Source organism: Monodon monoceros, unplaced genomic scaffold (assembly GCF_005190385.1).
Source record: "Monodon monoceros isolate NGI ecotype Baffin Bay Population unplaced genomic scaffold, NGI_Narwhal_1 Super_Scaffold_16, whole genome shotgun sequence".
Classification (NCBI taxonomy): Eukaryota; Metazoa; Chordata; class Mammalia; order Artiodactyla; family Monodontidae; genus Monodon; species Monodon monoceros.
Genome location: NW_021703772.1, coordinates 9,823,688 through 9,851,534, shown reverse-complemented (window position 1 = coordinate 9,851,534; position 27,847 = coordinate 9,823,688). Strand labels below are relative to the sequence as shown.

The following is a 27,847-nucleotide window of genomic DNA, read 5'->3' as shown; positions in this document are numbered from 1 at the left end:
TTCCTAAACCATAAATGGAAAGAATAATTATTTTAAGCAAAAAATAAAGTTTTGTTGACCTGACATGGAAATGAGAATTATGCCAGAGCAGATATATTGAGCTACAGTCATTAAATTAGATGTCACTCCAAATGAAATCCTTCAGCATAGACAGTGCCTGCGACAAAAGCATCATGAAATGTGGCACGGGGCCCACCCTTCCAGATCACTGAGAGAATTTACCAAACCACTCTGTAAATGAGGCTCAATGTGCAGCCACGCAGATGACCTGAGTGTAAGGGAAAATAAAAAGGACCGTTTTGTTTGGTTTGTTATACTAGTAAAAGACCATAACGCAGACCCAGAGAACTGCATTTGACTGGAAGCTTCATTTCTGAGGCCGTTGTAAAATCCAAATAAAACTGAGCCTTCCTGCTCTCTTCCTAATGCTGGCCTGAGGGTGGTGATGCATCTAAAAAAAACACAGATCCGGCTCCAAAGCCTTGTGTAGATGTGACTGCAGATTCTCATGAAGAATGGAGAGGAGGAAGCAAAGGAGAATGGCATAAATAAAACTTACTGCATAAAAAAATTAAAAACAAAACAGACCAAAGCACCCTTCCCAGCTCTCCCCAAGCCCCACACATCAGGCAGGTGTTTCAAAGCCCCGCCCACAGCCTCTCCCAGCCCTGCCTACCTCCCTCCCTCTGAGGCGGTGGGGGACCCAGCCCCCTGCCCTTGATCTTACAGAGACTCTCTGGGCTCCTCCAGGTATTGTTAACTCAGGATCCCACCCTGTACCCACCCGCCCCCACCAAGCACTACATAACATCTTTTCTCTTAAAAAACAAAAGGGTTGTCTTCTTCTCTTTAATTTTTTTTGTCTCTTAATCAAGTTTTATACTTCTTGTCCATTTCTTGATTAATTTACTCCTGAATATTTAGATTTCTTTGTAGCTATTGCTAATGAGATCCTTTCCTCACCTCTTTCTTGTAATACCCATGATACTTGCTAGCGATTATTACTGACATGTAAAGTGATAACGTTATGTTACCTGTCATCACCCTGGGCTCTCATTACAGGTCAGAGGTTTTAGTTGATTCTCTTGAGTTTTTCGGATAAAACAAGCCCCCCCGCAAAACACAAAGGGAACATCAATTGCAAATCATGATAATGTCACCTTCTCTTCTCTAGTCCTCATGGTTACATTGGTGGCACATCCAGAATAATTTTGATTTCAAAGGGAGGTTTGTAGAATTGATCACTAAGTAGAATGCTTGGAACAATGATCAAATTTTATCAAATGCCATTTTAGCTTCTATTTTTAAAAAGTATCTTTTCTATCTCTAACCTATCAGTATGTGAATTGAATGTTTAAATTCCCTACTATTGACTCCTTACATTCCTGGAAGGAAAACCCACAGAGGTCATTAGGTAAAATTGTTTTATGGCTGCATTCTGTTTGTAGTTATATTTCTATGGCTTCCATCTAACTTGCCCTAACCCACAGACTCCTTTTCTAAGAAAAGCTGTCCCTTGCATGGTGAGATCATAGTTTACACCATAAGAGGATGCCCCTTGTCACAAGCGACTAAACCAGGAGTGGATGGAACTCTGACCTCAGCAACCAACCAAGAAGCCAGACAGTCAAACATGATATTTAGCTCAACCAAAAGGGCCAGATTTTATGTAGGTGTCTTTCTTTTGTTAGTTGAAGTTGTAGTTGTTGTTAAGGGAATAGGACACGTCCTTATAAACTGCATAATCAAGTCCTCTTTAGCTTAAGGACACACTCATCAATTATATCTTAGAAACTAGAACAACTGGAATAAAAGCAATGGCTTTTTCTGCTTAAGTTAGAGGTAAATTTTCTGCCTTCTGTTTCTATCATCTCATACCTCCTTGTGGCAAACGGAAGTTCCCTCTGCATTCTAGCAATAGTTGACTTCTTATCTGTTTTTTTCTTGATGCTGTGCGTTTTTTCCCCTTTTGTGTGTTTGTATAGACTTTGCAGTTGAAAGCTGGGAAAAGCTCATTAAGGACTATTAGAAAGGCAGCCTTGTAATTAGGAAACTCCTTTTCTGTCTTCTACCCAAATAGATGCTTCAAAGAAGACGTACAGGTGGCCAGTAGGCAAATGAAAGGACGCTCAACATCGCTAATTACTAGAGAAACGCAAATCAAAGCTACAGTGAGGTATTATATTGCTCTGGTCAGAATGGCCATCATTAAAAAGTCTACAAATAACAAATGCTGGAGAGGATGTGGAGAAAAGGAAACCCTCCTACGCTGTTGGTGGGGATGTACATTGGTGCAGCCACTATGGAAAACAGTATGGAGGTTCCTCAAAAAACTAAAAATAGAGTTGCCATAGGATCCAGCAATCCCATTCCTGGGCATGTATCTGTAGAAAACTCTAATTTTAAAAGATAACGCACCCCAATGTTCAGGGCAGCACTATTTACAATAGCCAAGACATGGAAGCAACTTAAATGTCCATCAACAGATGAATAAAGAAGATGTGGTACATATATACAATGGAAAATTACTCAGCCATAAAAAAGAACAAAATAATGTCATTGCGGCAACATGGATGGACCTAGAGATTGTCATCCTGAGTGAAGTAAGTCAGAAGAAGAAAGACAACTACCATATGATATCACTTATATGTGAAATCTAAAATATGATACAAGCAAACTTATTTACCAAACAGAAACAGACTCACAGACATAGAAAACAAACTTATGGTCACCAAAGGGAAAAGGGGGTGGGGAAGGGATAAATTAGGAGTTTGAGATTAGCAGATACAAACTACTATATATAAACAAGGGCCTACTGTATAGCACAGGGAAGTATATTCAATGTCTTATAATAAACCATAATGGAAAAGAATATGAAAAAAAATATTCATATACATATATGTATAACTGAATCACTGCTGTACACCAGAACACAACATTGTAACTCAACTATACTTCAATGAATAAATAAAAATTAAAAAATCGATCTCTCTTCTAAGGAAAATCTTGTCCTTGCTCAAATGGACAACAGTGCACAACGTTGATATTTGCAAGAGGCTGTCTGGAGCCCCTTGTGCATCTGTAGAGCTGTGATCGCCTTTGAATGTAAAAGCTGTGCATACCCAGCAGGCACAATTCCAAACCGGGCCTCAGCATCATAATAAATTACTCCATGTGACTATTTTTGGCAGCTGTCCACTAAAAATTACTTGGTTTGTATCCAGTCATTCCATTTTTCAGATAAATTTCTCTGGTCATTTGGGGGATACATTTTGCATATAATTCATCTGGCAAGTTCCATGGAAAATATGTTACTTGTGAAAATAAATTATTAAACGCCCCAAATCAAATGTCTTTCAGTTAGCATTGATTGAATTTATATATATATATATATATATATATATACTTTCTTTTTAAATTGAAGTGTAGTTGAATGAATTGAAAGATAAAACGAAAGCCGCGCATTTTGTTTTAAGAAGGAAGCTTGAAAGAAACCTTAAGAAAATGTTGAAACAATTGCTTTTGACCAAGCAAAGAACTGAATTGATTCTAAAACTTTGACTGATGAATGAGGAAGAAGATTAACAAATGTTTACATACTCTGGACCATAAAATTTTAGTTAAATCTTTGCGTATTATGTGTCATGCTGTCCATAGAGTTAGATTTCTTCCAAAGTCTACTTTCTAAGAATGAAGAGCTTTCCTATAATATTAAAAGGATTTTTAAATAGCTTCAAGACTTTGACTTGTAAGGGGCCATAAATATTTATTAGGAAACTATGTTTTTAGTGTATTTATTGTAAAAACAACAAAAAAACTGTGTTTGATCACTGATGTATAAACTATTCTATCAACCTTGAGTTTAACCCACTGACTATGATAACAGTAACCTATGCCCAACTGAGTTAACTGGCATAAGAGACAAAATGGGCTTAGTTAAAATTAGTAGCATAGCTAAGTTACAGAGAGGGACTTCCTTGCAAAATTATTATATATTTATAGGTAAAAATATTTTTTCAAGTAAAATGAAAAATGACCCTCAGAGATTAATTTTAAAAACCAATGCAGAAAAAAAAAAAAAAACCGAAAAAAAAAAAAAAAACCCAATGCAGAATCTGTTTTTCTCAATAGCTTGAAGTCAAATATTCCATTCGTACAGTAATGAAACTTTCTCACACAGCGGTAGGAAGCTTACTTTGAAAAGTTCTAGCTTAAAAAAATTGCAGTCATACCTGCGTTCACTTATTCACCCATATATATTGAGCACTTAGGAAGAGCCAGGCACTGTTCTGGGGACGCAAAAGTGAACAAGACTCTCTCGTGGAGATTATATTCTAGTGGGAGTGACTGACAAACGAAATGATTAATAATAAATTCGGTGATAAATGCTGTGGGGAAAATTAAGTAGGGAAGGGGAAGAGAAAGGTCCTGTAAGAAACATCCCTTTAAAATCTACTACTGCGTTTACCATGAGGACGTTGGCAAGAGCGTATATGCCATACATCATTTTCTACCTCATTTATAAATTCCTTCCCAAGAAAATTCACTCATTTAAAAGTGTTGCTAGTCATAAGAACTGATGTTTTGTCCTCATGAATGATGGAGATTATGTGACTGCTCATTTTCTTTTCCTTTTTGACTTGGCTGCCATACACTCAGAGTCTACTAGAAGTTCAGTTTTAACAACACTCTAGGGCTCTGTGACCTATATGACTGTTTCCGCTTTCCAACTAGGATATCACTTTTTAATTTATATTTTCTCTGACTCTAACTTATTTTCTTGTATTTTTATATTTCAATACTTTACAAAATAAAGAGCCAAATTTCTGAACAAATAAATCTAAATTCCCCCGCATGGCACACAGGTCATTGGCAACCTGGTCCCAGCTTACTTTTTCTGTCTCATCCTCTGCAATTTTCACCTCTCAGTAAAGCCTACTTGTCATGAACAAATCATCCCAGAGACAGAAGGGTTTTTTGTTGTTGTTTTTTGGCTGTGCTGGGTCTTCGTTGCTGTGCGCGGGCTTTACTCTAGTTGCGGCAAGTGAGGGCTACTCTTCGTTGCAGCGTGCGAGCTTCTCACTGCGGTGGATTCTCTCGTTGCAGAGCCCAGGCTCTATGCACGCAGGCTTCAGTAGTTGTGGCACACGGGCTCAGTAGTTGTGGCTTGCAGGCTCTAGAGCACAGGCTCAGTAGTTGTGGCATGTGGGCTTAGCTGCTCCACAGCATGTGGGATCTTCCCGGACCAGGGATTGAACCCGTGTCCCCTGCATTGGCAGGAGGACTCTTAACCACTGAGCCACCAGGGAAGACCAGAGAGAGAAGCTTTTTGAGGAGCTTTATTTTTCTCTTTCAGAGTCAGAATTTAGCAATTCTTGTTTACTTTCTCCCTTAAACAAAGTATACAGAAAATATACATCTCTTTTTGGTGTCCCAGTGACATCAGTGAACATAAAAAACTCAGCCAACTAGACACTGAAGCTCATTGTTTATAGAGCTTGCTAATTATCTCTTTAATCTTCACCACATCTGTCAGGTGGGTATTCCCAGATCCATTTTAGGAGTTGAGAACAGACTCAACAGAGAGGTCAGATAAATTGTTTAAGGTGTCCCAGTTGGCAAGTGTAAGGTCAAGGCTTAAAACAATATCATCCAATTCCTTTTCCACTCACAGCTGCATATCATCCTATCATCACCGTGATGATCTACGGGTACCATAGACCCATGTGGGGACGTCCTTCACCCTTACTCTAAAATGACCCCCAATGATAGTAGTATTTTATTTCCAGCTCCAGATATCTGTAGTTTTTCCACCTCCTCCCTTGCTGTCTGGCTGTCTTCCCTACCAGCATCTTGACTGTTCTTTGGGTTCACTGATCCTAATTTCCTTCAGCCTTAAGAAAAATACCAACTCTATTCAAATAATGTGTCAAAATAGAGTAAAAACCTCCTTCCTGGGGGTTGAATGCATCTCTTGTACATAAAGTGCCTAATCACTCATGGACAGACTTGGAAACTTTGGGCGATTCTTCACCAGAATTGGAGGTCCTTGATGTCTGCATACATAATAGACATTTGAGTGTTCACTGAATAAAGCTGACTTTACAGTCTGCTCCTTAAAGGTAAGACCTGCATGAGAGTTCTGTGCAGGGTAAGGGTCCTCTTCTCCTACTTCCCTGTCTATCTCTGATGATCTTGTGATTTATTAGAATCAGAGCCACTTATACATTCTTCATCCACATCTTCATGCTAAAGGGGATGCTGGAACAAGGATTAGGAGGACAATTCCAAACCAAAACCTCTGAAAATGGAAAGGAGATGATTTAAGCCACTCCCACCTAACAGACCCTCAAAGCCAACTTCAACTTCCGTCATGGATCAGCCTGATTCCAAACAACATCTGGGCGATTCATAGTTAAATGTCTGAACATCTGCAAGGTCAAAACTCTAGCTAATGAGTCGATAATTGCTGAAGCTAGGCGATGCAGACTTGAGAGTTTGCCAAATGACTCTCTCTACTTTTATGCATGTAGAAATTTCCCATAATAAAAAATTCGCTGTTTTTATTTTAAGAGTCTGGCTAAATCCCAGGAAAGGAAAGATAAAACTTTGAAACATTAGAATCACATTTCAGCATCCTGTGTCCAGCTCCTCCCTGCGGGATGTACTATTGCATTTACCGCAGGGACGTTGTGGAGAACATTGTGTGCACATCACCGCGTCCCCGTACATGAAGTCCCACTCCAGAAATTCATTTCACATCCGAGTGCCAGGAAAAGCTCTGCTTGCCCTAAGGGACTGACGTGTCTTCTGCTGTGGACAATATGAATCACATAACTGAGCATATTCCCCTCTGAACAGTGCAGTTTTCTTGAAGAGAAGGCTCAACCATTCCTAGGCCAAAGGAAGGCGTGGCCACCTCTCAGCTTGCCCAGCATGCCAGGGTCATGAGCAGGGCACAGCCAGCCCAGGCCACAGCTGGGAGAGAATTCCTGCTTACAGAGCCTACGGGGAAACATTCGGAAGACCTCTCTAAACTAGGAGTCCACACACGGCAGGGTCAAGAAGTAGAGTCTGTTTCCTACCGTTGCAAAGCTCTGGAATCTTTTTGCTCCCAGTTAACGGAGCGGCAATTGTCCGTGAAGATGATCCCCCCAGTAAGGGCTTTCTGTAGCCCCCTGACAGAGTGCTTATACTGCTCTAAGAGGACTTCAGGGAAGGAAGGCAATGAATCCTGTCTAACTCATGAAACAATGAAGCATTAGTCAGATTCTAACCTGAGCTGTCCCATCATGCCAACTGCACTGACCTTGAATCTGTGGAGATGGAGGCCACAGAAGCCTCATCCTCGTCGTTCTAAGCCAAGAGCTTATTATTCCAGCTCTAGGGACCACAGCAGGTGGTCATTCAGGTCTGAAATCACATGGTTGACAAACACTAAAACCTTGATAAAAAGCAGTGACCATAGCGCACATTTTTATTTCATTAAACACAGGTGGCCTGTAACTAAAGGGTCAGAAGATCAGTCTAGCAAGTTCTCTTAGACACGTAGAATTCAGCCTTTTACTAAATCCAGATTTAGTATTTCAAGAGACAGAAAGGATTATTTTAACATAAAACTTAAGAGACTATCTGGGAATTCTATTTATGATGTAAAAGTCCTTATAAATGCCTTTTCCTGAGCCCAGGCCACACAAGAACACCTGGAGCCCAGCCACAGAGACAAACTGTTGCCTCTTGTTGGGAACACAGTGTGCCATCTCAAAGGAAAATTCGTTATGAATTACATTTTTAAAATTCTTGTCCATTGGCTGGGCCTCACTGGTCTATTACTCACATTTAATTTAAACAACATACTCTCATTGCTTATAGCTCATAATCTTATTTTCCCATTAGTCTTAGATATGCTATTGCTCTTCTATTTGGGTTCATTAATTTCAAATGTAGTAGCTTATTTTTTTTCAAGCAAGCTTAGAAACATGCAGATCATCTAAACATTGGATGCAAGGCGTGACATTCATGAATTCCTAGAACTCGTTTCTTTGGCTTAAACATTAAATTCTAAATGATAGAAACAATAATGAATGAGACAGCCATACTCTTTCCTTCCAAAAGACTTTGTAGTTTACTTGATTGCTCAAGGGTGAAGAAAGTAAATGTCTTTCAGGAAATTTTATAAAAACTTTCTTTCTAAAATTGGATGTATGGATTGGAGGAATGAAGATGTTCACAAGCAGTTTCCAACCTTATCCATGCAACTTAACAACTTCTCAGCACTCTGAGTGTGGCTGGAATTAGGCATAAGATTTCCAGGTAATCAGCCTCGATCTCCAGTTCGCTCACATCTGTGTATTTATTTGCTGCAACATCCTAATCCACTAACAAAAGTAATATTTGACTTTTAAAGAAATGGATGTCGGGCTTCCCTGGTGGCGCAGTGGTTGAGAGTCCACCTGCCGATGCAGGGGACACGGGTTCGTGCCCCGGTCCGGGAGGATCCCACATGCCGCGGAGCGGCTGGGCCCGTGAGCCATGGCCGCTGAGCCTGCGCGTCTGGAGCCTGTGCTCCGCAACGGGAGAGGCCACCGCAGTGAGAGGCCCGCGTACCGCAAAAAAAAAAAAAAAAGTGAACCCAGGAAATCTGATTCCAGGATCTCCCCTTTATGTAAAAGAAACTACGGTCAAAGTGAACCATGGACAACCATGTAGCTTAGTAAGAAAAAAATACTACATTGCCTGTTGAGATCCTATTCCTAGCTCTTCCGTCTCTTTGACCTTGGGCAAGAAATTTACATTATTTATGACTTTGTTTCCTATTGGACCTCAGGTAATAATAGGAGAAAATGAAAGGAGATGTGCTATAACCAGAGATTCTTTTATTTATGTTGTTGGCTTTAAAATTTTAACTGTTGTAAGATCTACAATGATACAACAGATATTCGAGAACACCTATCCAATAACAAAGGGGTTCAGCACAGTCACTTACAGATAAAATGACTGCATCAGTGACACAGAAGGACTAAGTGGTTGACTGGTCCCTCTTCCCAGTTCCTGTTTTGAGTCAGGTGATGAAAATCAGCAAATCAAATCACAAGCTAGATTCAGGGACCGGGATATATAGGTGGAGACTAGAAATTAGGCTTGGGTGAGATCAAAACCCTCAATCTCTTTTTTCCCACTCAGATTGCACTGGCCCTTTACAAATCCTGGAGACAGGGAAGGTGAAGTGCTCAAATGGACGTGGAGACCAGGCAGGAGGTGCACTTGCACCTGATCCAGGTAAAAGGTACAGCACCTGATCCCTATAGAGAAGCCCCCAGCTCCCTTGCCCTGACTGTTCAAACATTCTGATTGCTCTGGGTCTATCCATAGATCATTCCTGAGTGACAGTTTCTGTTCTTTGGGGGATAACCCATAGAGTTCTCAAGACCTCTGTCACCATGTGACACTCTAGACCCCAAAATGGGGAGACAAACCTGAAGAACTCCACCTGATGGACACTCATTCAATGGCTTCTCTCCCAGAACATCTCTCTCGTGTGTGGTTTCTCTTTCTTCTTTCTTCCCTCCATCTTCCATCCCCGTTTCCTGTTTATCCTCATTCCCTTTGGGCTCCTTCACATACATGGTCTATTACGTTCATGGGCCAAGGCTAACCCAACATTCATCCCCAATTCCTATCTTTAGCCAGTACGTGAGCCTTCCTCTGTACATTTATAACTTTAACCTATGTTTACTTTCCTCTTGGACCTAGAATTCTCCTTTGCTTTGGTCTTCAGATCTATTTTCCTCTTAGTAGGTTATTTTACAGTTTACGTACTTTTGTGGGTAGTCACAAAGCCAACCCAAAGAGAGAGACTGCAAATAGACAAAAAAGTAAACCACAGAAGAGTTGGTATAAAGGATCAGTTCAGCCTTCCTTATGGAGGGTGAATGCAATTCTTCAGCCCCTTGCTCTCCTACTGAAATGAGAATATACACATGAATCAAGATTCCTCTTCTTATTGTTATTGGTATCATAGCCTAAATTCCAAGAGGTCTGTCTTGATTATATGATCCCTGACACCACACCGTGGCATTTAACTAAAACTATTTCTTCAGTATTGAATGGGAAAAAACTCTCTTTCCATCTTATTGCGAATGATTTCCTTTATATAGAGTCCCTGACCTGATGGATGTTTTCCTTTATTGAATTTACACTCACACAAATTGAAGTGACACCAGCAGATGTGGGAAGGCCCTATCATTCATTTTAATTAAATCTTATCTCACTAAATGTTTGCTGCTTTCATGATTTTAACATTGAACAAAAGGCAGGTTATATCTAATAGATGTGTTTCTCCAGGATAATTGGAAAAGAATCATTCTAACAACTTCCAAAAGAAACTCATCAAACGATCAAACTCAGGGATGGCAAAAGAATTAGCTAAGTTCACAGGCAAGGTGAATCTTGCTTGCTTTCAAACTGTTTTTATTAACCTATAATATTCTCAAGAAGCGATTTCTTTTAGGTGATAATTTAATCCTCCAATTCTGAATGAGAGAAAATCTGCATACAAATTTTTAATGTAAGAACACCAACACTGCTCATATCATCCTTCCAACAATTTCTTGGTTAGTATATTATATTTGAACCATTTTGATGCTTGAAGTTTCTTTTCTCATTCATTTATGACTCTTAGAATAGGATATCAGGTTTAGGTTCTTTATTGGAAAAAGAAAGGTATCGCATGCTTAATTCCCTAGAGCCTCAGGACTGCCGTCATCAGAGGGTGGTAATGAAATGTCCATGTCACAGAAAATCCTTGGGCTAGGACAGATTCATGTAAGTGCTGGAAAGAACCTTAATCTCACTTCCTGGTTCATGTGCACAGGCTTGAGGAAGGCTGATACACCTAGCAGTGCTGTCATACAGGACAGTGCCCAGCGGAGAAGCCAATCTCAAATAATTTTCTCTAATTATAATTTTTAAATGCTTGTGTTGGAAAGGAAAAAAATTCCATGAGCTAGCCCAAATTCCTGCCTTCTCTGAGAGCGGCATATATAGGCTTCAGCTACAGAATGGGGCTCAAGGTCATTTACGGCATCGGATGAGCACTTCTAAGGCTTCTCAGACTCCTCTAAAATGAAACTAGCTTTGTTTATCTGGCATAACATCTGTCTCAGAAGTATGGCTCAAATGCCACCAGCCTCCCCTGTTTCTAAACTTAGGAAGAACTGAAAACCAAACACAAGACTCTGATTTGCTGACCAATCTGACAAATCTCACCTCCCCAAACCCAGGTCCCCCTCAGACCCAGCTCCTCCAGCTGGATTCTAGAATTACCTACTCTTCTCTCTCCTACTAAAATCAACCCCTGACTAAGCTAAGTTATTCCAGTTTTAATGACAGATAATACCTTAATGTGATACCATTTTAGGGACATTTGCATTTAAATAGGAAATCATGCCTTTATTACAAGGAATTAAGCTCAAACACCAGGATTCTGGGCATCCCCGCCAGGCTGGTGTGTCAAGGAAATTTGGGATGAAGGGACCTCCCTAGATATCCTTGAATCTTACACTAAGTTTACACTCCTAGCCCACCGTATTCTGTCCACCACAATAGGCAACTAAATTGTACCAATGTCTAGCTATACTTTTATTTTTTAAAGCATTTTTTAAAAATTTCAGTTCAAAAGTTAAAAACCCTCATAATTAAAAAAAAAAAAAGTATCTCCTACTACTACTGCTGGCTGGTAACTATGGTTTTGCTATTTTTTAGAAGACCCTCTTATCAGGGTTCCTCTTGGCCAACAATTATACACTCATGAGTATTTCTGGCTAAAATTGGTATTTGCCAACACATTTGTTTTTTAACCACAAAATTAAAAATACATTTAGCTAAGCAGCGCTTGGAAACAATGGGTAAGAAGTAAAACAAACAGCTGATGGCCCATTTCTGTGGCCAACTGCACCCCTCTTGTCACAGCACAGATCTTAAAGACAAAACAGAAAACACTAGTATGTAGAGCATATGCTGGTGACTTGGATTCAAAAACTCAAGTATCAACTTTCTCCCAACAATTATCCTTTAAAATGAGAACTCTGAGAAGGAAATTAAAACGTGAGTCTAGCCCCAAATGATTACCGCTGAAGTCAGTTAAAATCTGTTGTATAGGCCAGAAGCATTCCCGCGTAGTTCAAAAGAGGATGAGGGGAAGCAGAGACGTCCAAGGATAACAGGGTTGAAATGCCAAGTGCAACAAGGGCCACAGGAAGGTGGCTCTCGATGGGGGCAACAGATGCCACTTTTATGGTCTGTGTACATGTCACCTTTTATTTACGAAGCACTTTACAAAATGCCTGCACATATAGGATCCCATTTTAAATTCCATTAGGATTTTCTCCAGCACCTCTACAGGCCTGTACTCCCAAGGTCTCCCATGCGCCACGGCCCTGTGATGTGGACATCTCATGTTTCCCAATATCGGGCAGGGATACTGAGGCTCTAGGGAATTAAGTGATGTCATTTCAATAAATGCCAGAGTCAGATCCTGACTCCTGAACTGCCCCGTGTCCACTGGCCTCCACCGGGCCACAAAGCCTCCCACTTCATCAGAATGGTCTATACAGACGCAGAAGCCCACAGTGACATCGCCTGGACCGAGTACAGACACCATGTGCTCTCTTTAAGCACACAGATATGTGGTGCAGCCTTGAATTCTCTCTCCAGCTAGACGACAATAAAAATAAGGCTCCATAGGCTTCTCAATGATCTAAACAAAACTAAAATGCTGGTTTTTGGAAGTACTACAAAATTGTAAAACTTCAACCCTTACTAAAATTAAGTCATCCCAAGAGGCTCAATATCCCCATGCAGAAATTCCAGTGAGGAAAATGTCATGTCACAGGACATGATGAATGGAAGATCCTTTCTACCAGGAAACAGCAGTGGAACTGATGTCTCATTAGCATCTGGTGAATTTCAGCCAAGCTAAATGGAAGGCGGTATTTTTGATTAATTTGCAAAATGAATTGTTCTTGTGATAGAAATGGAAGAATAATATTATACTAATCTAAATAAGGAAGTTGCTAAAATAAATTCGAGTGTATTATTTATTTTAGCAACTTGAAATAGCCCTCAGGCAAAAGTCAAGTTTGGGTGCTGCGTCTGATTTTAGGCATCGCAATATGATATCTTTTTTTTTAATCCCCCAAATCTTCCATGTGTGGAGAAATCCTTAAAATAGAAGATCAGACTTTGGTTTAAAAATCAATGAAAACAATTCAAGCTAAAAGAAGGGTGACCAGATTCCAGTACAAGTTCGCACAGTCTGTGACCCTGGGCTGTGGAGCAGCCCTTCCTTAACCTAATCCAAGTCCTAACTAACCCCATGCATCTTCCATTCCAGACCCCTACAAAACTTCTGCAGCAGACTGTCCTTTCATCACTTCAGCAGGTGCTTTCATGACATATAACCCATTCCTTTAATATGTTAGTTTCCACTAACCATTAATGCCTCTTGCATCAATGTTTACTTTTCTTGATTTTTAGGACTTTGTTCAATTCTCTGCTACTGACACCACGTGATGGTGATTACCTGATATACTTTGCTTGCCTGCACTGAAACATATACTAAAACAGAGACCAGATAATAACGAAGAAAAGAATAGAGGTAAAATGTAACGAAGAAAGCATATAAAGAAATGGAAAAGGTTAATAGGAAAGACAAACCAAAAACACACCAGCGAATCTGGGAAAACACTTATTGAATTATAATGCGGAGATAGAAGGAAGGGAGAAAAGTGAAATGTTTTAACTTTTTCTACAGCTATAGACCTAAACACATGTGCATGATTATTTTGAGAAAATATAAATAATACTGTATAAGCTGCTGTGAGTATTTCCGTTCATGTGCTTCGTATTCCCCAGTCTCCTGCCAAAGCGCTGTGACCCTGTGAAAACAAGATGTGTAAATGACAGCTCTGATGTCCTGCATAATAATGACCTTTGAATTCTGAACAGCTCTGGAACTGTCCACATTTGCCAGGGCCTCTGCTGACTCCTGGAAGATGATCACACTAGCATCCTCTGCACCCCTCCCTGCACACTGGAGCCCTAAATGTCCCTGCACATAACACACAGTCACCTCTGTCTGAGGCTAAGACACAGCTCAAATCTTCTGCCCAGAACCGTGTGGAAACCAACCACAGGCGTACAGAAGACTGTCGATTGCATGCGCAGCGATGACCCCAAGGGGACTGCAGTAAACTTGTTCTGCTTCTCCATACAGAGCAGCTGTTGTATTCCAGGGAGAGCTCTCTCATTCCCTTCCAAGCCAGTTTCTCCATCCTCTATTGACTTGGAAATAGCCTGTTTGTAACTGCAGAATTATCACTGATCTAGAAATTCTCCTCCAGTGTGAACTTGGAAGGGACACATGCTTGTGGCTCAATTAAATGCTGATCTTAGCCTCCAAAAGTCCATATGTGAAAGGAAGTTGAGCACAGAATGAGTTCCCCATTGCTGATGGGTAAAAGACACACAGGTTTGGGCCAGGTGTCTTGGGACTATTCTTGGAGTACAAGGAAAAGGCAGTCTGAGGGAAGAAAGCCATACGATGGCTCATGACAGTCTGACAGGTGTTGGGGTAATGCCTGTCCTACCCCTTCCCCATGGAGATGGTGGGCTCCTGGTCAGCTTCCAGTCGAGGCAAGATTAGGGTACAGTCTTCTCTGAATCTGCTTTATCTCACATTCCCTAGAAATAAACCAAGCTTCTAAATGGTTTTCATGCCAATGATAAGCTGGGATTGAGCAGATATGCCAGCACTGACCTGGCCTAGACCAGTATTCAAGGTGGCCCAGGCAAGCAGAATCACCTGCCTCCAATCTAGAGGCAGAACAATCCGGAATCCTCAGGGGCCACTGCTCCTGAACTCGGCCACATGATGTCTGCAATTATTTCTTCTGCTGTAACCAAGACTGTGCCTCTTATAATCTCCTGCACAAAGGGATATAACTGGAATTCGGCTTTGATGGGAAAAATCAAAAATGTATTTCAAAGACGTAAAGCACGTAATACGATTTTTTAAAAAAACTCTACCAACAGCATTAGTTATTAGGAAAATGCAAATCAAAAACACAGTGAGCTACCACTTCACACACACTAGGATGGCAAGGATTAATTTTTTTAAAAACCCAGAAAATAGCAAGTGTTGGCGAGTATGTGGAAAACTTTAAGCCCTCATGTATTGCTGGTAAGAATGTAAAGGGGTTTGGCCACTGTGGAAAATAGTTTGGCGGTTCCTCCAAAAGCTAAACATAGAATTACCATATGACCCAACAATTCCACTCCTTAGATAAACACCCAAAAGAACTGAAAACAGGTACTCAAATAAATCCCTGTACATGCGCGTTCATAGTGGCACCAGCCACAACAGCCAAAAGCAAGAAACGTTCCAAATGTCCATCAGTGGTAGATGGATAAATAAACTGTGGTATATCCGTACAATGTAATATTATGCAGTCATAAAAAGGAATGAAGTACTGATACATGCTACAACATGGATGAACTGGAAAACATGATGCTCAGTGAAAGAAGCCACACACAGATGGTCACATGTTGTATGATTCCATTTATATGAAATCAAGAGTAGGTAAAACTGTAGAGAGAAAATGCAGATTGCCAGAGAGTGGGGGAAGGAATGGAGAGTGACCGCTTAATGAGAACAGCATTCCTTTCAGGGTGATAAAAATGTTCTGGAACTAGATAAAAGTCCTGGTTGCAAAAACATTGTGAATGTACTGAATGCCACTCAATTGCTCACATTAAAATGGTTAATTTTATATTATATGAATTTCACATCAATTAAATAAAACCTTGTTTTAAAACCTCTGTCAAGCCTGCACCTGACATCACTTGACTCACTTTTCTAAAGCCCTCCACACCTCTCCTGATTCCATCTCCTCCAGGACCTTCACCCATTAATTACACCCCACCTACCTACTCTCACATCTGCCCGTTTCTTGCCTTCAGCCTATGCCAGTTCAATGCATCCACCACTCTATAAGCAAAAACTCTTCTTTGGACCCAATTTCCCACTGAGGATACCATCCCACTCTCTCCCCCGCCATTCAATGCCAAGCTTGTCAAAAAGGCAAGGCTCCGGGCTTCCCTGGTGGTGCAGTGGTTGAGAGTCCGCCTGCCGATTGGGGGGACGCGGGTTCGTGCCCCGGTCCAGGAAGATCCCACGGCTGGGCCTGTGAGCCATGGCCGCTGAGCCTGCGCGTCCGGAGCCTGTGCTCCACAACAGGAGAGGCCACAACAGTGAGAGGCCAACGTACCGCAAAAAAAAAAAAAGGCAAGGCTCGCCACTTCTCCAAGCTCTTCCTTGCTCCCTGTTACCCAGCCACCCTACCCCCCCCCGACCATCACTGTCCTCCCAACCGCAAGATCCAGGCGTGAATTCTGCAGCCTCTCCTCTCCAGGTGAGCAGGTCAATTTTCAGAAAGACAATTGCTCCATTTCCTTGATCCTCTTTACTATCTGTAAAGCTTGCCACAGTGTTTAACAGGAAGGTTGGTTTCAGCTGCTTTAGAAGATTTCTGTTATTTTAATTAGCCAGCTTTCACTTATGCTTTTAACAGGATTTTAGGGACTGTTCAATTGGTTTTTGATGTGGCTCTTTGCCGGCTGCTGGCAGAGAAGGAAGAAGAGAGAAGGAGGGAAGAGAAGAGCCTCTGCCTTGGGGACCCGGGGGACAGTGGGCTGCTGATCCCAGGGTGGCCATTGGGGGGAGGGACGTCAAGGAGCAGACGAAGACGGAGAACTCGTCAAACTGGCTCTGAGCCAACTGAACCAGCGTTGTCACAAAGAAGCCATCTCCACGGAGAAGGGACAAAAGTTATAAAGTGCTTTTCAAGGTCAAAGAGAAAAAACAGAATTGTCCCAAACTAAACTGGAGTGTTCAGAAAAATAAAAGTGCAGAAAGCAGGGCTTCCCTGGGGGCGCAGTGGTTGAGAGTCCGCCTGCCGATGCAGGGGACACGGGTTCGTGCTCCGGTCCGAGAGTATCCCACATGCCGCGGAGCGGCTGGGCCCGTGAGCCGTGGCCGCTGAGCCTGCGCGTCCGGAGCCTGTGCTCCGCAACGGGAGAGGCCACAGCAGTGAGAGTCCCGCGTACCGCAAAAATAAATAAATTAATTAAAAAGTGCAGAAAGCAAATAAGGAGGTCCAGAGAAAAAAGTTAGCGGGAAAGCTTGGACCAGACAAGGGTTCTCAAAATGTGGCTTCCAGACCTCAGGAGGAGGGGCCTGAGACCCTATCAGGCGGTTGCCAACTAAAACTTGTCACTCACCATCTGGCCCTAGAAGGATGGAGTCACTAACCACTGCCGCCACTGACCTTCAACACACTCTGAAAGGAGTTTGGGGTGGAGACCAGGAAGGAGGCACTCGGTGCTCTGGGAAGAACTGGCACAACAAGGATTCAGAGTTAGATATTTTCAGGGGAAGATTCTATGAGCCCAATTTTTCTCCAGAAAAGCACTAAAATCATTAACGGAGACATGTGGTCCTCGTGAGTAGCATCAACCTTCTGCCAAAATGTGTTCTTGATTGCACAGGTCCCCCTTCACCAAAGTCACATATTTACTGACCTCTCCCCTAACCTCTTCGGAGCACTTCCTCAGAGCTCTCTGAGAGGCTGTCTCCCAGGCCACAGTCCTCATTTTGCCCCCAGTAAAACTTAACTCACAACTCTCACGTTGTGCATTTTTTTTTCAGTCGACAGAGTTCACAAGGTCAAAACTATCTCATAATAATAGGAAAACACAGTGTGCCTTTTTCACTGTGTTGATGCAAACACAATGGTGAGAAACCACTGATACCTCCCCACATGTCAAAGCCATGTCTTTGCAGCAATGAACAATCTCTGAATCTTCAGGCATTTTGCAGGGAGGGGGGGAAAAAGCCAGTCTCACTTAGAATGTCCTGGATGAGGCAATCAAAATTAAAATTTGATGAAACCTCAACGGTGAATGCATGTCTTTTTTTTGACATTCCCTGTCATGAAATGGAAGGTCTGCAAGCAGCACGCCTGCTGCCCACAAATGCCCAGCAGCTGCCTCGGGAAACACACTCATGGGATTGTTAGAGCCATGACCTAACTATCTCGTTTTTCACGGAAAACCTTTTATCCTTGAAACAATGACTAACAGACAAAGTATTGTTATTCAGACTTGGCCCTCTGGCAGATATTTCCTCTCCAGTGAATAAAGCGAGCCTGTCCCTTTAAGGAAAACAACCAATAGTTTTTGGTATCAGAGATAAAATTTGAACTTTTAAGGAAAAATTAGAATTTTGGAAAACATTTATCTTCCATTATAAGCTTGACAGATTACCAATTCTTAAAGACTCTTCTGATGAGATTGGTGGCGATATCAATCACGGATGTTATTTCTTGTTATCGTATTATGAAATGTGTCAATATTTAGAAGCTCTGTATAACTCCAATATTTTCCAAATGACCAATGTGTGATGTTATAAAAATCACTCATGGTTAGAAGATCCAAACAGCAAGACATACCTATGGATTTTAATGTGACAGACAGCAAGAGCATTAATATGGTCCAGATCCCACATACAATTAACCTCTAAGAATCTGTCACTTGTTTAGTTTTGAAGTATTTTCAAGAAAAATATCCACAGGGCTTCCCTGGTGGCGCAGTGGTTAAGAATCCGCCTGCCAATGGAGGGGACAAAGGTTCGAGCCCTGGTCAGGGAAGATCTCACATGCTGCGGAGCAACTAAGCCTGTGCGCCACAACTACTGAGCCCATGTGCCTAGAGCCCGTGCTCTGCAACAAAAGAAGCCACCGCACTGAGAAGCCCCCGCACCGCAATGAAGAGTAGCCCCCGCTCGCCGCAACTAGAGAGAGCCCGCGTGCAGCAACGAAGACCCAATGCAGCCAAAAAAATAAATAAAATAAATAAATTTATTTTTTAAAAAAGAAAAATATCCACAATTATCTGAAAAGGCTATTAAAACACTTCTCCTTTTTCCAACTAAACATCTGTGTGAGGCTGAATTTTCTTCCTATATATACTTCAACCAAAACAACACATTGCAATAGACTGTAAAAGCAAATGGAAAAATCCAGCTTTTTTCTTCTTTTAAGCCAGATGTTAAAGGGATTTGTAAAAATAATGCCTCGCTTCTCACTAAATTTTTCTGCTTTGGAAAACGGTTACTTTTCATTAAACAGGTGTTATTTTTGTTAACATCTGATGGGTCTATTAATTAAATGAAATAATAAATATTTTAATTCCTCAGTTTTAACTTAATGCAGTAAATGTCAACAGAAACAGCCCAATAAACAAAAGCTGTTTGGGTTCCTCAGTAATTTCTAAGAATGGAAAGGAGTGCCGAGACCAAAAAGTCAGAAAACCACTGGGTGAGTTTGGTACATAAAACTACAAACGTTGCATCCAGTGGACAAATCCTCAAGTGAGTCTGTAACTCGGTAGGTAGAAAAATGGGCAAAGATCTAAAGAAAAAGGACAAGGGAGGCCAGTGGGGAGCTATTTTGGGCCAGGAGGGCCAGGAGATTTCAAATAATGCCATGTCGAAACCCCTAACTCTGCGTGCCATTAAGACACGTTAGTAACATACACCCAGAGCTCTCTGGCGTCTCTGTCTGGTTTGGGAAAAATTATGCTGCACTAACCCCTAACACATGACTTTCACTCCCAACCACCTAACACTCCACAACTGGGAAGGATAAACTGCAGAGCCATTCACCAACCCCACTCACTGATTCTTGAAACGCAAGAGGATGTCGCAGAAGGAATGGGGCAAACACCAGAATCAAACCGAAGCTCTAATTTCCTCGACTTCAGGGAAACAGATGAGTGCATTTATACTTTAAAGCCATACGAAGAACATGGTGGGGAACATTCAAAGGGTTTTTTCCTCCTCAGAATCTGAAAGCAGTACCAAATTGCCGCAAATGGTCACTGGCTAGATATTTAATTAGAGGCTGAGGAAGTTGATAATGTTTCAGAGGAGATTTGGGCATCAGGGGAAGGAAGGTCAAGTTCAGTGATTTCCAAAGCCAGTTTTCTGACTTTTGACATCAAGAGAGCAGAGACCCTGGTGGTTTTCCTCACCCTGTTTTGCTGGGGTGAAGCTCCGTGCCTGACACTTAGAGGTGCTCACAGAACATTGGATGAGGGATGGAAATGGGGAGAAATAAATGACTCTCCAAGATGGTAAGTGGAATGAACTTGCTTTTTGTGAGCAAGTGTGGCTCACCGTTTTCAGATCCCTAAAGAAGAACGTGGTGTGCAGCCCCACCAGACGCCAGCGGCAAAGCCGCTTAGCTGCGTTATTCCCAGGGGCTTCTACTCAGCTCACTGACTTGTGGACTGAAAACTAGGACAAAAGGATAAGCATCTCAGGGAGAGGAAAGACAAGGAAAGCAAGCTCACGAAGTTCCAAAGAGATGGTTTTCTCCTCTCTGGAATAAAAGCCTAGTCAGAACCTTATTTCTGTATTCTAACAGCTAGTCATTAAAATCTGAGAATAATAGTTATCTGTCTCCAATACAGAGTTATAGAATGAGTATCTCTCCTCTTTGTAAAGATTGAGAGTGTAAAGAACAGATTGTAAAATCAGGGGCTGCAAAAAACAGTCCTGGAACTTTTTTATCTTCCAAGTGGAACTTTATAAGTCCTGGGGATGTAAGGTACAGCATGGTGACTATAGTTAACAATACTGTGTTTTATACCTGAAAGTTCTGAGAGAGTAGACCTTTAAAGTTCTCATCACAAGAAAAAAAATTGTAACTATGTGGTGATGGATGGTAACTAAACTTACTATGGTTTCACAATATATACATATATCGGATCATTTTGTTGTATACCTGAAACTAATGCAATCTTATGTCAATTACATCTCTGTAAATCTGGAGGTGGGGGGTTGTAATCTAAAAGAACAGGTTTGGGGCTACTTGTAAAAGGCTGCCTGCCACACCTGTAGGGATTTTCTCTTTCCCTGCGTTCCTCATCTCACCCATACCGGGATTTTCTCAAACTTTGCTCTAGAATAAGAGTCCCAGAGAGCTTACTCCCCTATTGTATTTTATGCCAAAGAAAACCATGGGACCCAGGTTGCTGAATCTTCTAAGTCTCTTTGGAAGGTCTTGAGTGACCTCTAATGTCTTGGTTGATTTCCATGGCATTTCACAAGGTTAGCAGCATCTCATCTCAGCCTCCACCCCAGACCCACTGGTCCAGATCTGCACTTTTAACAAGATTCCCACATGTGCACATTAAACTTGGAGAAGTGCTGAATCAACAGGTCACGAGGTCAGATCATCTCAACCTGATGATGCCTGATTCTTCCCTGCGGTAAACAGTAAAACTTTACGTGAAGATGCTAAACAGGCACCAAGACTCACACTGAAATGCTGAAGGTCCCGCTAGAGGCCACACTGCCCAGCAGGGGGAGCCCTGGAGCAAAAGTCCACAAATCTCCCTTCATTCTCCTCCTGCCTCTACTATGAATTAGCTGTTGGGCTTTGGGCACATAGCTTAAATCTCCCTTAGACCTCGGTTTCCTGGTGTTTAAAACAAAATAGGTGAAGAGGCCTCTAAAATCACCCTCCACTCTAAATGTTATGAGCCTAGAAACGTCACCAGTGATATACTCCTCACCCTAACATATCTGGAATGCCACCAGCCAATAATGCCTCTACAACTGTCTGTCAGCACATGGGGAGATACATTTCAACCTTCTGGGAAATGCTGATGCCAAGTAGAAACTTGACAAGACATCTATCTTTTGGGACATAATTCACAATTTTTTAAAATAATTTATAATAAATCACTCAACATGTTGTCATATTTTTGTGGAGGCAAAGATATGATCATCCTTCGGTCTGTAACATAAAAGGCAGCCATGGCTCTTTAATTACATTAGCACCAAGAATTATAATTTAGACACAAGTCCGTGAAATTCTGGACGAGCTGATCCTTGACCGTTGAAACAGCAACAACTGGGCTGAACTTACTTTCTTTTTCTTTTTTCTGTTTGCCCATTTCCAAGTTTTAGATAATTTTTCTTTTTATTTATTTTTTTAACATCTTGATTGGAGTATAATTGCTTTACAATGATGTGTTAGTTTCTGCTTTATAACAAAGCGAATCAGCTACACATATATCCCCATATCCCCTCCCTCTTGTGTCTCCCTCCCACCCTCCCTATCCCACCCCTCTAGGTAGTCACAAAGCATTGAGCTGATCTCCCTGTGCTATGTGGCTGCTTCCCACTAGCTATCTATTTTACGTTTGGTAGTGTATATGTGTCCATGCCACTCTCTCACTTCGTCCCAGCTTACCCTTCCCCCTCCCCGTGTCCTCAAGTCTATTCTCTATGTCTGTGTCTCTACTCCTGTCCTACCTCTAGTGAACTTACTTTTATGATCTCTGTATTTAGTCTGTTTCTAATATTTATTATTCTATTTTTGTTATCCATAAAAGTACTTTCTCTCTCAAAGGCCCACAAAGTGGTTTCTGCAAGTATAATTTGTGGGAGAAATCACCCATCTTTTATTAGCAAATAAATGTATCTCAAGACACCTTCATTTTGGCATTAAGCATCTATACTCTGGCTCAGATGCTTTTAATGAGCATTGTCAATAAGCTATTTGTTCAGTCAAGAGAAGGGTCCCCCTGCCCTTAGAAGAATAAATTAGTCTTTTTTTCTGTCATGTCACTAACCACTGGCTCATCAAGTATTTTCCCATCCACTAGTGTGCTGCTCTGACCCTCGCTTGCTGTGTTTTGTTCCCCACTTAAAGGAGAAATTCCTCTCCAGTGCCGGCAGAACCATGGGGGACCTAACCCCACTATATACCAAACAGAACTTTTAAAAGCAACTCCACACTCTGTCAGCTGCTATTTTAATGCTCAAAAGGATACAGTGAATGCCTTTCCTTTGATGCTCTGATGGGCTTTCTCATCTATGCTGTCACCCCATTTCTTTCTCACAACCCTACCAGGTCTCAGGCCCTTTTCAAGGTCTCATGAGGGCCTTTTTATTCACACTGATGATGGTAGAAGAATTAGCTCTCAGAGAAGTGATGGACGAAAGAATATGACATCTATTTCTGCCCCCCGGCACGTTGCTACTTCCTAACCTAAAGAGGAGTTCGCCAATGGTTTCAAACCAAGAAAAGAATGGCATCAAAGATTCCATTTGTTCAAATTATTCTGACCTATTTCTTTTTTAAATGGTAGGGAAAGGATTGGCAATACTGCTTAAAATGCGCCTAAGGGGTTCCAGCAACATTCTGGATCACACAATCTGTGAGAAGGCCTTAGATCAGAAAATATAATCTGATTCATGAGTTTATAAAACAAATACACCACGTCCTTTTCATGTTCCCATATTTACCAAACATATAACCCAAATTACATATCTAACTGAAAACCTAGAGAACTGGTTTCCCATCACATCTTTGTTCTTTTATTTATTCTGTTCATTTAGTTCATAGGCAGTTTTTGAGCATCTCCCATGCAGAAAGCACCTTGCTAGTTGTTAGAATGGATACCAAGGGGACCAGATGTGACTCCTAATGTCAAGGAACTCACCATCTGAGATGCCCCTGGGAAACTCCCAATGATCCCACGTCTGAGCTGGATGTTTCTCTGGGCTCCCAGAACACCCCTACAAGACTCTCCCAAAGCACACATTCCCACTGCTCTAATCCATGATTTAGTGTCCAGCTCCCAGCTCCCGAACCTCCCAGCTCCTTCCCAAAGGGCATGTCTTATATGAGCAAGTGTGCATCCCCCAGAGCCTAGGGCAGTACCAGGCCCATGACAAGCAGTGACTCCGCCCGGGAAGTGGCGCATGAACTAAAGTGAACACAAATAATAATGCATGTATGAAATAGAAGCATAAACCAAATGTCATGTGTCTCATAAGAAAAATAAAATGTACGGGGCTTGAGAGGAGGGAGTTTGCACTGGGGGACAAGGGACAGCTTCCAGAAGCAAAAAGATTTTGAGCTGAGCCTGAAATATATTTGGGCAGGTGGGAGAGCAGGGGGCAGAGGGCAGCTGAGCATTCTAGATGGAGGAAACAGCATGAGCAAAACCAGGGAGATGCGAGAGAGGAATCGAGGCGGGGAGGGCGGGATGTGCAGCGGTTGAGAGAGGGGCCGAGGCTGGAAGCTGGAAGGGTGACCAGGCGCCCAACTCACGGCTGGCTCATCGCTCTGCTCTGTGAGTCAGAGCTGAAGTAAACAAACCTCAGAAACGGGAATTTACTGGGAGCCCTACCAAAGAGGCAAAAGCTTTTGAAAAAGGGAAAAAGATGGAGAGGCATGCTGATAGGAGACAGACAGGCTCCTGGAAGGATAGTGTCCCCTACCCAGACCACATGGCGTGTAGAGCAAGGACAGCAGGTGTTATCAAGCAATAGATAAGGCAACCGGTTCAGGCCAATGACTTATTTCTAAACCCAACCTAACCTGAAACACTCATCTGTAAGTGTTAAGACCAGGACTTCCTAGGGCTTCAGCCTTTGCCTCCCAAGAGTAGGCAGGGAGGTCACAGAAGGTCAGGAATCTCCAGAAGCCAACACTCCAACGCTCTGCTCACGCACGGGCCCACACCTCAAGACAGAACTAAGCCACCAGCTCTAGAAGGGATTAAGAATGGCTCCTTGCCATGAGGCCGGCTCAATTCTTTCTCAAAACAAAGTCTGAGTAGTCAGCTCTAGTTTCCCATCTAAACAGCCTAAGGATGATGGATTCAGAAGGCAAGAGCACTAGAGAGGTTTCTAAGGAATCTTCTAAGAATGGAGACCTGACCCCATTCACTATCAATATAGACCAGGGCCAACGAATAGGAAAGCTTTGTGATATGGATTGAACCATTATATCACTTAACAGCATTTATCTTTTTTATTGACTTCGTGTGACCTTGAAATTATTAACAATGAAATCTTGGAATAAAAATATGGTGCATATTTGCTTTAGGGAATCAGCAAGAATAGGAAGACGGTAAGCATGGCTCTTGAGACCTCTATTTCCAGAATTATGATCCACAGTCGACTTTTGCATCAGAATTGCCTGGCTGCCCAAAAAAAGGCATCATGATCTGAGTGGTGGGGCTGGAATATGACTTTTGTCAGGGGCCTCAGGTAAATCTTAGGCAAAGTAAAATTTAAAACCAATCCTTTAACTTTGTTGGGCAAAAGGTGCAATTGGGTAGAAAGGGAGCAATAATGAATCAGAGAAAAAAGGTGGAGAGAATCTTGTGATGGTTAATTTTATGTGTCAACTTGGCTGGGCCATGGTGTCTAAATAATTGATCAAACATTATTCTGGATGTTTCTGTGAGGGTATGTTTGGATGAGATTTACATTTAAACCAGTGGATTTAGAGTAAAGCAGACTGCCCTCCACAATGAGGGTGGGCCTCGTCCAATCAGCTGAGGTCTGAATGGAACAAAAGGCTGACCTCCCCCAGCAAGAGGAATTCTGCCTTCAGACTTCACCTGCAACATCAGCTCTTCCTGGTTCACCAGCAGACTCTCTCTGTACTAGAACTGCAACTCTTTCCTGAGTCTCCAGCCCAGCAGCCTCCCTCATCAGATTTTGGATTCCCCAAGACGCCATAATGGTAGAGCCACAATGAACCAATTCCTCAAAATAAATCTCCTTAATTGATTGATTTATATGTGTGTGTGTGTGTGTGTGTGTGTGTGTGTATGCATGTACATACATATAATAAATATTAAAATTACATACATAAATTTTAAATCTGTATATATATATAGATGTCATATATATACATACAGAGAGGGAGAGAAAGAGAGAGAGAGATCCTATTGGTTCTATTTCTCTGGAGAACCCTGATTAATACACATCTCTTGCTCTTGAGACACAGGGTCATGGAACCCAAATGGATCTAAAGAAGGCTGAAGGCCCACACCAGCAAAGAGCCCTGACAGTCACCTATAAGGTAATTAAGAAATCATCAAATAGGCAGCAGCCAACCTTGGTGACAAAAGTTCAAGAAGAAGTAGTGGTCAACAGTCGAATTTTTTTCATAAAGAGAAGATTAGAATCAACCCTTGTAACAAAAGCAGTTTTCAAACACTACAGTGTTATAGTAAACATTTTTTTTTTTTTTTTTTTTTTTTTGCGGTACGTAGGCCTCTCACTGTTATGGCCTCTCCCGTTGTGGAGCACAGGCTCCAGACGCGCAGGCTCAGCGGCCATGGCTCACAGGCCCAGCCGCTCCGTGGCATGTGGGATCTTCCCGGACCGGGGCACGAACCCGCGTCCCCTGCATCGGCAGGCGGACTCTCAACCACTGTGCCACCAGGGAAGCCCTATAGTAAACATTTTAAAAGACCTTCCCAGGTTGGTGGGATATCTAAGAACAGCAAGCAAAAGCTTTGTCACAAACCACCCATCACTCAAAATTGTGAAATATCCTCCAGCCAAAGCACATCTAACAAAAGAGAAATGAGTCCCATTACAAAATGAGAGTAGTGTGGAAGTAACAGAATTGCTTTTATCTTGATGAATGATCTAACAAAAAGATATAAAAATGATGAGAAACAATAAAATTAAACCACCAAATACAGTTCTTTTCGTTTTGTATGACAGATTCTTGCATTAGGTGGAAGGCTGGGCTACATAACTCCTAATTTTGAGAAACAATAAAAAGAAAGAAACTAGAGAACAACAGTCTTTTATTGCTAGCAACAGTGTAAGCTGCTACAACAGCCAAAACAACAATCACAGAAAACCACGGGACTCGAGTGGACACAGAAAAGATGCCCTGCCTTTCCATTCCCACTGCTGCCGTGGCTCTTCAATCCCCCACCGTCTTTTGGGGAACAGTAAGACTGGCCTCCAGATGTTTCTCATCAAGATAACAGTGTGGTAGGTCTGTAAATGGACATGGTAATTCCAGCCTGATCATTTGCTTAGAGTCACCAGGGGTAATTATCATGTCTCAGACAGGATGACTGGCCACAGTTTCCTTAAATTCACTGAAGGTAAATGCAGGCTTTGACAGAATCGACGACAGCAGAGTTCTATACTTTAGAAGCACCTGGTGTGGAACAGGGAGGTAGGGGCAGGGGGCAGAGTGGTTATCTCGGGAAGGGGCACTCGGGAGCTGGTACCCATAACGGAGCTGTGCTGATATTAGCATGGATTCCAAGGCTTTTGAGTCATTTTCTCACAAAAAACAAAGCACTCTGGCAATGTTTGCCAAGTTACATGCCAGGTGCTTAATACTGCTACTCCCTTTGCAATGAGTCCATTCTGAGCCACCAGGCAGAGCCTCTTAGCTAGAGCTTTCACGAAGATGAGACCCCCGGGCAGGCTGCACGCCATCAACACGCATGTGTTAAGATAACAGGGTGACTGCTTTTCGGATGAAAAGTTTCCCCGGAAGCGTCATCCATTAGAAGAGAAAGTACACAAGGAGTCTCAACCACTGTGTCAGCCCAAGATTCTAAAGACAGCCCTCGGTTCTTCGTTGAAGACATTTCTCTTTCACCAATATGATCTTTTCAAGGGCTAATGGGGCCGCAGAATTGTTCATTGGGAATACTAAGAATGAATCTGGGCAAGACCCGTGTGCCTCTGCTTTGCAGCCTCACTTGGAGGGTCCGGCCTCTTCCACCTCGAGCAGTTGCATTCCTCAGACTCTCACGTTCACCTCTTCTAGAACCTCCTTATCAGATAAGCTCCCCACTCCTTCCATCTGACATAGCTTGAATCTCCTAATCAGATAAGTTCCCCACTGCTTCCATGTTTTTGTACCCCTCC

At 42.1% G+C, this 27,847-nt stretch overlaps 1 protein-coding gene across 1 annotated transcript in view; it reads right to left on the bottom strand.

Annotated features, from left to right (window-relative positions):
* DNER (delta/notch like EGF repeat containing) overlaps positions 1-27,847 on the bottom strand; it is a 324,742-nt gene that overhangs the window by 123,988 nt on the left and 172,907 nt on the right. The gene's annotated exons all lie outside the window — the stretch shown is intronic.